The following is a 9,830-nucleotide window of genomic DNA, read 5'->3' as shown; positions in this document are numbered from 1 at the left end:
TTACATTATCTATATATCTATCAAACAGTTATTTGTATCACCGAATCCTCCTCTTCGAAAATGTAATCCTCGCAGAGGATCTCGCTCTCCGACATTTTTTGTAAATAACAAGTGACGAGCAGTGCCGAGCCCCGCCCACCCAGGAAGGCAATAGCCAATAGCTTTGAATTCATAAAACCACACTTATTTTCGGTTATGATTCCAACTCCCAATGTTAAGTAAATGTGTTCAGAAAGGGCATGTCAGTCTCTCTTTTACCGTTCGGTCCTCGGACTGACGTCAGCTTCTTCAGCCAAGCACAAGCAACAACCGCTACAATGCGCGACCACTTCTAGGGGCGCAAACCGTGTGCGTTTGTACGTGTAGGTTACTCACAAGCGTTGCCACTCTGCCCACGAGCCTGGGAACCGTTACCCCTCCGGCTGCCTCCTGGCTGGCAGCTGAAGCAAGTCCAGTGAAGCGCTGCCACTAAGGAGGCGATCAACCCTTTTACAGTCCGCTCCTCCTCAAACACAGAGAGCAGGCAGCAGTCCTCCGGTAGCAGGTCGCGCTCCGGTGGGCCCAGCACCGGAGCACAAACGAGTTCCTCTCCTCACGAAATGAGAAGATCCCTCTGAAGAGAGACAGAGCTAGCTCACAGCGGCTAGCAAGCTTGTCAGCGGTCCAGCAGTTGCTAACTTGTAGCGTCAGCTAGCTAGTTAGCTAACGCCAGTAGCTAGCTAACTAACGTTACTCAAATAGACACCGCTAAACTGGATATCACGAAACAAGAAAAACACACGAGGAGTAAGGATGATCCGGATGACCAGCACTGGTTTACTCTTGTGGGCCTGTGTACACGAGTATACGTCACACTCGGTCTCCACAAAACCAGCGGTGACACCGAGCAGCACAGCACGTAGCCTCTCCTCATGGCGCGGACTCGGACTCATTAGCTTTCTTCTGTGGTGACCCACATCTATATAACGGGAGACATTCACCTAAGAGGACGGTGTACCTTTAAGGGAAGAGGCGAGGGGTCAGATAATGCACTTCCGCTTCCGGTTCAGAGTTCAGTATCGTTGTCTAAATGTATGACATGCTAAGTTGGAGCTAGTAAACTACCTCGACTACGTCTACTCTCACGTCTCCTGTCTCGTTTTTTTCTAACTCCACATTGGTGACCCCGACGTTCGACGCGGCCAACACCACCCTCCTCTGTGACAACCGGAAGCGGAAGTGCATTATCTGACCCCTCGCCTCTTCCCTTAAAGGTACTTCGCGATTTCGCGGCTACAGACTACTACTACTTTCGGCTGCACATTATGATTGGCTCACTATAAAATTCGAATAAAAACACCTAAAAAGAAATCTGATTGGTCTCAATTCACAGAACTCCACCTCAACAGCGGGAATCTTCACACTACAAAGCATCCTGGTAAATGTAGTAACAGCAGGAACAAGACACAGGATGTATCGTAGAAAAAATATATATGCATATATAGTGTGCATTAACCATATTTCACAGGTCCTTAGATGTCTTTCTAGTAAGATCATTCTTTGACAGAAAATTCAGGAGGGAAAAAAAAGAAGAGCGAGTGCACAAGGTTTTGAGAGCCTATCCTATTTTTATGGTTTTGGCTATGAGCATCTGTTTTTATATGATGCTACTCACCCGCATGAAAGCACACACAATTAAATGGATTGGGCACACAATTGGACAATATATGGCTGAAAATAATCCTGACCCGTTTCCTTTGCCCGGCTGGATCCCACCACATATCAATGAGCCAGAAAATGAAAAGTCTGACTTGATGTAACGGTGTAAAAGTGTTTATTTCCCCAGCTTGCTATGCACACCGAATGACTCTCATTCACAAAAACAGCAAATGCTTTCTTTTTGCGATATATCATCTTAAACTGTGAAAAGGGTAATGATATTGATGTCTATATGAGTTGTGTATACACTTAAAATGACCCTGTTGGGGTCAAAGGGGGGGACTGTTACAGCTATTTCTTATATTTACTCCTTTTAAGATGTATCTCTAAACCTCATGTAATCAGTGCTCTTCTGTGCTTGACTCTACCTACTTTGTTTTTGTTTTGTTTTATCCTACCTAAAAGCATTAGCAAAAGAATGTGTATGTAGCTTTTAAAGGATTAGCTAGCAGTCTTGATATTCTGCGTTTCAGTGGGAGTCAGGTACGGTGCCCTCTGTGTCTTTCTCCAACATAAGGAGCGCGCGAGAGAAGGTTCACAGCTGTCCCATAAGAAATGAATGCATCATTTATTTTACCCAAGGGAGGGGTGAACTACTGGTAAAAGGAACAAAGGCTTTGTCCGGGGCAGACTCTGGCTGCTCTCATGCGTCCTCTGTGTGTGTGGAAGTGATGGGGTCTGTCCTCTTTTCAGCTGAAAAAACTTATATTGCAAAATAAACTCCATCCATCCAACCCAGCCACTGAGGATGGACAAGCCAGTGTATTCTTAGTGCCAGTCCCAAGCCCGCACAAATGGGGAGGGTTGCGTCAGGAAGGGCATCCAGCGTAAAATCTTTACCAAATCAAATATGCAGATCATAAATAAGATTTCCATACCGGATCGGTCGAGGCCCGGGTTACCAACGACCGCCACCAGTACTGTTAACCAGCAGGGTGCTGGTGGAAACTATGCTACTGTTGGGCGAAGGAGAAGGAGAGGGGGAAGGCATGTCTAGAGAAAGCTAGAGAGGAGGAAGGGTAGGCATGTGGAGGTGAGAGTTGGAACTTTGAATGTTGGCACTATTACTAGTAAAGGGAGAGAGCTGGCTGACATGATGGAAAGAAGAAAGGTAGGCATACTGTGTGTGCAAGAGACCAGGTGGAAGGGGAGTAAGGCCAGGAGTATCGGAGGTGGGTTCAAACTCTCCTACCATGGTGCGAATGGGAGGAGAAATGGAGTAGGGGTAATTCTGAAGGAAGAGTATGTCAAGAGCGTGCTGGAGGTGAAGAGAGTATCAGACAGAGTGATGAGTATGAAGCTGGAACTCGAAGGTGTATTGCTGAATGTTATCAGCGTATATGCCCCGCAAGTTGGGTGTGAGATGGACGAAAAAGACGAATTCTGGAGTGAGTTGGACATCGTGGTGGAGAGGGTACCCAAGGAGGAGAGAGTGGTGATTGGAGCGGACTTCAACGGACATGTTGGTGAAGAGAACAGAGGTGATGAGGAGGTGATGGGAAGGTATCGAGTCAAGGAGAGAAATGTGGAAGGACAGATGGTGGTCGATTTTGCGAAAAGGATGGAAATGGCTGTGGTGAATACATATTTCCAGAAGAGGGAAGAACACAGGGTGACATACATGAGTGGAGCAAAGTGTACACAGGTGGACTATATCTTATGTAGAAGGCGCGATCTAAAAGGGATTGGAGACTGCAAGGTGGTGACAGGGGAGAAGGTAGCTAGGGAGCATCGGATGGTGGTCTGTAGGATGACTTTGGAGACCAAGAAGAGGAAGCGAGTGAAGACACAGCTGAAGATCAAATGGTGGAAGTTGAAGAAGAAAGACTGTTGTGTGGAGTTCAGGCAGGAGTTAAGACAGGCACTGGGTGGTAGTGAAGAGTTGCCAGATGGCTGGGCAAGCACTGCAGAAATAGTGAGGGAGACAGCTAGGAAGGTACTTGGTGTGTCATCAGGACAAAGGAAGGAAGACAAGGAGACTTGGTGGTGGAATGAGGAAGTACAGCAAAGTATACAGAGGAAAAGATTGGCAAAGAAGAAGTGGGATAGTCAGAGAGATGAAGAAAGTAGACAGGAGCACAAGGAGATGCAGCATAAAGCGAAGAGAGAGGTGGCAAAGGCAAAGGAAAAGGCGTATGGTGAGTTGTATGACAGATTAGACACTAAGGAAGGAGAAAAGGACTTGTACAGATTGGCTAGACAGAGGGACCGAGCTGCAAAGGATGTGCAGCAAGTTAGGGCGATCAAGGATAGAGATGGAAATGTGCTGAGAAGCGAGGAGAGTGTGCTAAGAAGGTGGAAGGAGTACTTTGAGGGGCTGATGAATGAAGAAAATGAGAGAGAGAGAAGGTTGGATGATGTAGGGATAGTGAATCAGGAAGTTCAGTGGATTAACAAGGAGGAAGTGAGGGCAGCTATGAAGAGGATGAAGAGTGGAAAGGCAGTTGGTCCTGATGACATAACTGTGGGGGCATGGAGATGTTTAGGAGAGATGGCAGTGGAGTTTTTAACTAGATTGTTTAACACAATCTTGAAAAGTGAGAGGATGCCTGAGGAGTGGAGAAGAAGCATACTGGTACCGACTTTCAAGAACAAGGGCGATGTGCAGAACTGTAGCAACTACAGAGGTATCAAGTTGATCAGCCACAGCATGAAGATTTGGGAAAGAGTAATAGAAGCTAGGTTAAGAGGAGAGGTGATGATCAGCGAGCAGCAGTATGGTTTCATGCCATGAAAGAGCACCACAGATGCGATGTTTGCTTTGAGAATGTTGATTGAGAAGTATAGAGAAGGCCAGAAAGAGTTGCATTTTGTCTTTGTAGATTTAGAGAAAGCTTATGACAGAGTGCCGAGAGAGGAGGTGAGGTATTGTATGAGGAAGTCAGGAGTTGCAGAGAAGTATGTAGGAGTGGTGCAGGATATGTATGAGGGAAGTGTGACAATGGTGATGTGTGTGGTTGGAATGACAGATGGGTTCAAGGTGGAGGTGGGATTACATCAAGGATCAGCTCTGAGCCCATTCTTGTTTGCAATGGTGATGGACAGGTTGACGGATGAGATCAGGCAGGAGTCTCCATGGACGATGATGTTCACGGATGACATTGTGATCTGTAGCGAGAGTAGGGCGCAGGTTGAGGAGAGCCTGGAGAGGTGGAGGTATGCACTGGAGGGAAGAGGAATGAAGGTCAGTAGGAGCAAGACGGAATACCTATGCGTGAATGAGAAGGAGGACAATGGAATGGTCAGGATGCAACGAGTGGAGGTGACAAAGGCATTTGAGTTTAAATACTTGGGGTCAACTGTCCAAAGTAACGGGGAGTGCAGTAGAGAGGTGAAGAAGAAAGTGCAAGCAGGGTGGAGTGGGTGGAGAAGAGTGTCAGGAGTGATTTGCGACAGAAGGGTACCAGCAAGAGTTAAAGGGAAGGTTTACAAGATGGTGGTGAGACCAGCTACGTTATATGGTTTGGAGACAGTGGCACTGATAAAAAGACAGGAGGCGGAGCTGGAGGTGGCAGAGGTGAAGATGATAAGATTTTTACTGGGAGTGACGAAGAAGGACAGGATTAGGAACGATTATATTAGAGGGACAGCTCAGGTTGGACGGTTTGGAGACAAAGCAAGAGAGACAAGATTGAGATGGCTTGAACATGTGTGGAGGAGAGATGCTGGGTATATTGGGGGAAGGACGCTGAATATGGAGCTGCCAGGGGAGAGGAAAAGAGGAAGGCCAAAGAGGAGGTTTATGGATGTGGTGAAGGAGGACATACAGGTGGCTGGTGTGACAGAGGAAGACGCAGAAGACAGGAAGAAATGGAAACGGATGATCCGCTGTGGCGACCCCTAACGGGAGCAGCCGAAAGTAGTAGTAGTAGAAACTCCATCCATCCATCCATTATCTGACCCGCTTATCCTGCTCTCAGGGTCGCGAGGATGCTGGAGCCTATCCCAGCAGTCATTGGGTGGCAGGCAGGGAGACACCCTGGACAGGCCGCCAGGCCATCACAGGGCCGAAACACACACACACACACACACACACACCCATTCATACCTAGGAACAATTTCGTACGGCCAATTCACCTGACCTACAGGTCTTTGGACTGTGGGAGGAAACCGGAGCCCCCAAGGAAACCCATGCAGACACGGGGAGAACATGCAAACTCCACACAGAGGATGTCCCAGGATGACTCACCAAGGTTGGACTACCCCGGGGCTCGAACCCAGGACCTTCTTGCTGTGAGGCGAGCATGCTAACCACTGCGCCACCGTGCTGCCCGCACGATAAACTCACAAAGACCATTTCTGTTGTTCTCACTGTTCATTAAAGTATTTTTGCTGCAACAGTAATCACCTTCACCGTGTTCCCCAAGTGTCTTGTATTATCAACTTTAAACTTGTGTATGACAACTTGATCTCTGCAATAAAATAAATCGGCACTAATGGGAATTTGTTGCAGGGAAATGTTTTCTTTGGAAATATTGGACTCTATTGTATTTTATAACATGATGCTGTAATAATTTGTCTGATGTTAAATCTCTTCAGAAAGTTGTGTGTGCATATTCAGAAAAAAATAGTTATAGACTTATTGATGAAACTCAAAAAACAGAAACCGTCTACCAACTACTAAAACGTGGATGAGTGAACCATATTTAATTTGTTAAAACAGGAAGACATTATGCCACAACAACACAAAAATCAACAGTTCAAATAACACCAAAACAAATTGGCTGGTAAGTCAGTTTCTACAGTACAATTGCCTTTAACACTGCTATCAAAACGCACAACAATCATGCAACAGTTGTGAATTTATCGTCAAATCAAATGTGAGTATGAGGGTTTATTATTTTCTCCATACAGCGGATATGATTCCACCAGCTTGGCCCAAGTAACTACTTTCCATCTAGTGAAAAGAATAACAAACAATACTGAAAAAAATGATCACTCTCGTGTGTCTAATTAACCAAATCACACGGCTATTGTAAGATACAACTGAAAGGAGAAAAAGACACAAAGCAGGTAAAACAGGTGGGTTTAGTGAGCAAAGCTGTGACGTGTGTCGGCACTGAGAACGTGGCCTTGTGTACACTGCATGCAAAAAAACAACAACAACAACATTCAGGTTGTCACCTTCGATCCTCCAAACTTGCTGTAGCGCTATTGCTTCTGAGTCTTGGTGACTTTTCTCTCTGGCTGGTCTGGCTTCTCCACCCTCTCCAGCGCCTCCTCTAGGTGACGTAACTGAGCCAACTTCAGCTGTTCTGCAGGACCAATAAATAAACGAATTCGAACAAAAAGAGCTAGGAATGGAACATGAATCAACTCCCCTCCCCCCTTTTTCTCCCCCAATTGCATCCGGCCAATTACCCAACTCTTCCGAGCCGTCCCAGTCGCTGCTCCACTCCCTCTGCTGATCCGGGGAGGGCTGCAGACTACTACATGTCCCCTCCGATAGATACGGAGTCACCAGCCACTTCTTTTCACCTGACAGTGAGGAGTTTTGCCAGGGGGACGTAGCATGTGGGATGATCACACTATCCCCCCCAGTTCCCCCTCCCCCCTGAACAGGCACCCCGACCGACCAGAGGAGGCACTAGTGCAGTAACCAGGAAACATACCCACACCTGGCTTCCCACCTGCAGACACAGCCAATTGTGTCGGTAGGGACGCCCGACCAAGCTGGAGGTAATACGGGGATTCGAACTGCCGATCCCCGTGTTGGTAGGCAACGAAATAGACCACCACGCCACCTGGACGCCCCTGAATCAACATTTAACGAAGATGTGAATAAGAATGTACATACCAGTTGCCAACAGCTGACTGCATGTATCTTCAGCACTCTCTATTTCACCTGGAAGCCTCGCGGAGGTCTAGCAGGAGGGAGGGGATAACTTAAAATGCCAGAGCATACACAAAATGAAGATTAAATCACTTTTATTGCTCTGTCATCTTCAAATGCCTGGGGGGGGGAGGCAGGTAGAAAAATAAACCTAAACCACTCACGAAAACAGAGTGCAGATACTTGTGCTGGTCGATCAGTAGACAAAGCTGGGTTTCAAACGTCATCCTGCAAGAACAAAGTTATCAGCTACATGCGGCATTTGGCGGAACTTTAGCTTAACTTGTTTTTTGTTTATATTTTGTATTTATCTCAAAGTCACTTATGTGGAGTGTTTTAGAATTAATGTGCAGGCAAGAGTTCAGTGTCTCCCTCAACGGCACTGACTAGACACACACTGGCGGTTTGCTGTGTTGAATCTGTGACCTGCAGATTACGATGCAGCCATTCTAACTGCTACGCCACACTTCCATCACAAATCAGTGGACACTGAACAGTTACCACTGCATCCTGTGTTTCAGCTTGACATCCTGAATCTGCTGTCTGTAATCGTCCAAGGTGTCTTCAGTTCTCTTGTTGAGTTTCAACTGTCTGGAACACACACACACACACACACACACAATGCCAAGGTAAACTGCTGAGTAACACTGCATCCTTCTTTCTTCACTGTGTCGTTATATTTTCAGATTATCTCACTGAATATTAGCGACATCACACATTACACACACGTACACACTCCACACTTCTCAGTACAGTAAAGACCCAATAATCACCAACCACCAGAATAACCACTAACAGTTTATCCCACTCCCAATCTGAGTATAGTAGACTAGGCATGCGTTTTGAAAACTGAGAATTCAGCAGGGCATTTGTTGATGGCATTGGTATGTTACTCCATGATGTCATCAGGTACATTTCCTTCAGGATGTAGTTACACATCATTACAGTTAATATTATGTCAACAATGACTTGGGATCAGCTCCAGGGCATGTGTATTTAAGATCATGTCGCTTATGATGCAAATCTTGTTTGGTTACCAGAATGGCACAAATTAAACAGTCTAAGGCAGCGTTTCCCAACCCAGTCCTCAAGGAACACCTATCCCGCAGATTTTCATTGTAGCCCTGCATAGGAAGCCCTGCTTGTACTTACTCAACCAATCATCTCACAGCACTTAATTATGCAAGGTGTACAAAATCTGACATAATTCATTGCTGATTGGTTGAATAACTACAAACAGGTACCTATTCAGGGTTGCAAAGAAAATCTGCAGGAGAGGTGTTCCTTGAGGACTGGGTTGGGAAACACTGGTCTAAGGACATGAGATCAATCTCTCTCTCTCTCATATATACACTACCGTTCAAAAGTTTGGGATCACCCAAACAATTTTGTGTTTTCCATGAAAAGTCACACTTATTCACCACCATATGTTGTGAAATGAATAGAAAATAGAGTCAAGACATTGACAAGGTTAGAAATAATGATTTGTATTTGAAATAAGATTTTTTTTACATCAAACTTTGCTTTCATCAAAGAATCCTCCATTTGCAGCAATTACAGCATTGCAGACCTTTGGCATTCTAGCTGTTAATTTGTTGAGGTAATCTGGAGAAATTGCACCCCACGCTTCCAGAAGCAGCTCCCACAAGTTGGATTGGTTGGATGGGCACTTCTTTGAGCAGATTGAGTTTCTGGAGCATCACATTTGTGGGGTCAATTAAACGCTCAAAATGGCCAGAAAAAGAGAACTTTCATCTGAAACTCGACAGTCTATTCTTGTTCTTAGAAATGAAGGTTATTCCATGCGAGAAATTGCTAAGAAATTGAAGATTTCCTACACCGGTGTGTACTACTCCCTTCAGAGGACAGCACAAACAGGCTCTAACCAGAGTAGAAAAAGAAGTGGGAGGCCGCGTTGCACAACTGAGCAAGAAGATAAGTACATTAGAGTCTCTAGTTTGAGAAACAGACGCCTCACAGGTCCCCAACTGGCATCTTCATTAAATAGTACCTGTTAGAGCCTGTTTGTGCTGTCCTCTGAAGGGAGTAGTACACACCGGTGTAGGAAATCTTCAATTTCTTAGCAATTTCTCGCATGGAATAGCCTTCATTTCTAAGAACAAGAATAGACTCGAGTTTCAGATGAAAGTTCTCTTTTTCTGGCCATTTTGAGCGTTTAATTGACCCCACAAATGTGATGCTCCAGAAACTCAATCTGCTCAAAGAAGTGCCCATCCAACCAATCCAACTTGTGGGAGCTGCTTCTGGAAGCGTGGGGTGCAATTTCTCCAGATTACCT

This window comes from Lampris incognitus, chromosome 14 (assembly GCF_029633865.1).
Source record: "Lampris incognitus isolate fLamInc1 chromosome 14, fLamInc1.hap2, whole genome shotgun sequence".
Classification (NCBI taxonomy): domain Eukaryota; kingdom Metazoa; phylum Chordata; class Actinopteri; order Lampriformes; family Lampridae; genus Lampris; species Lampris incognitus.
Note: the sequence above shows the minus strand (reverse complement) of the source record.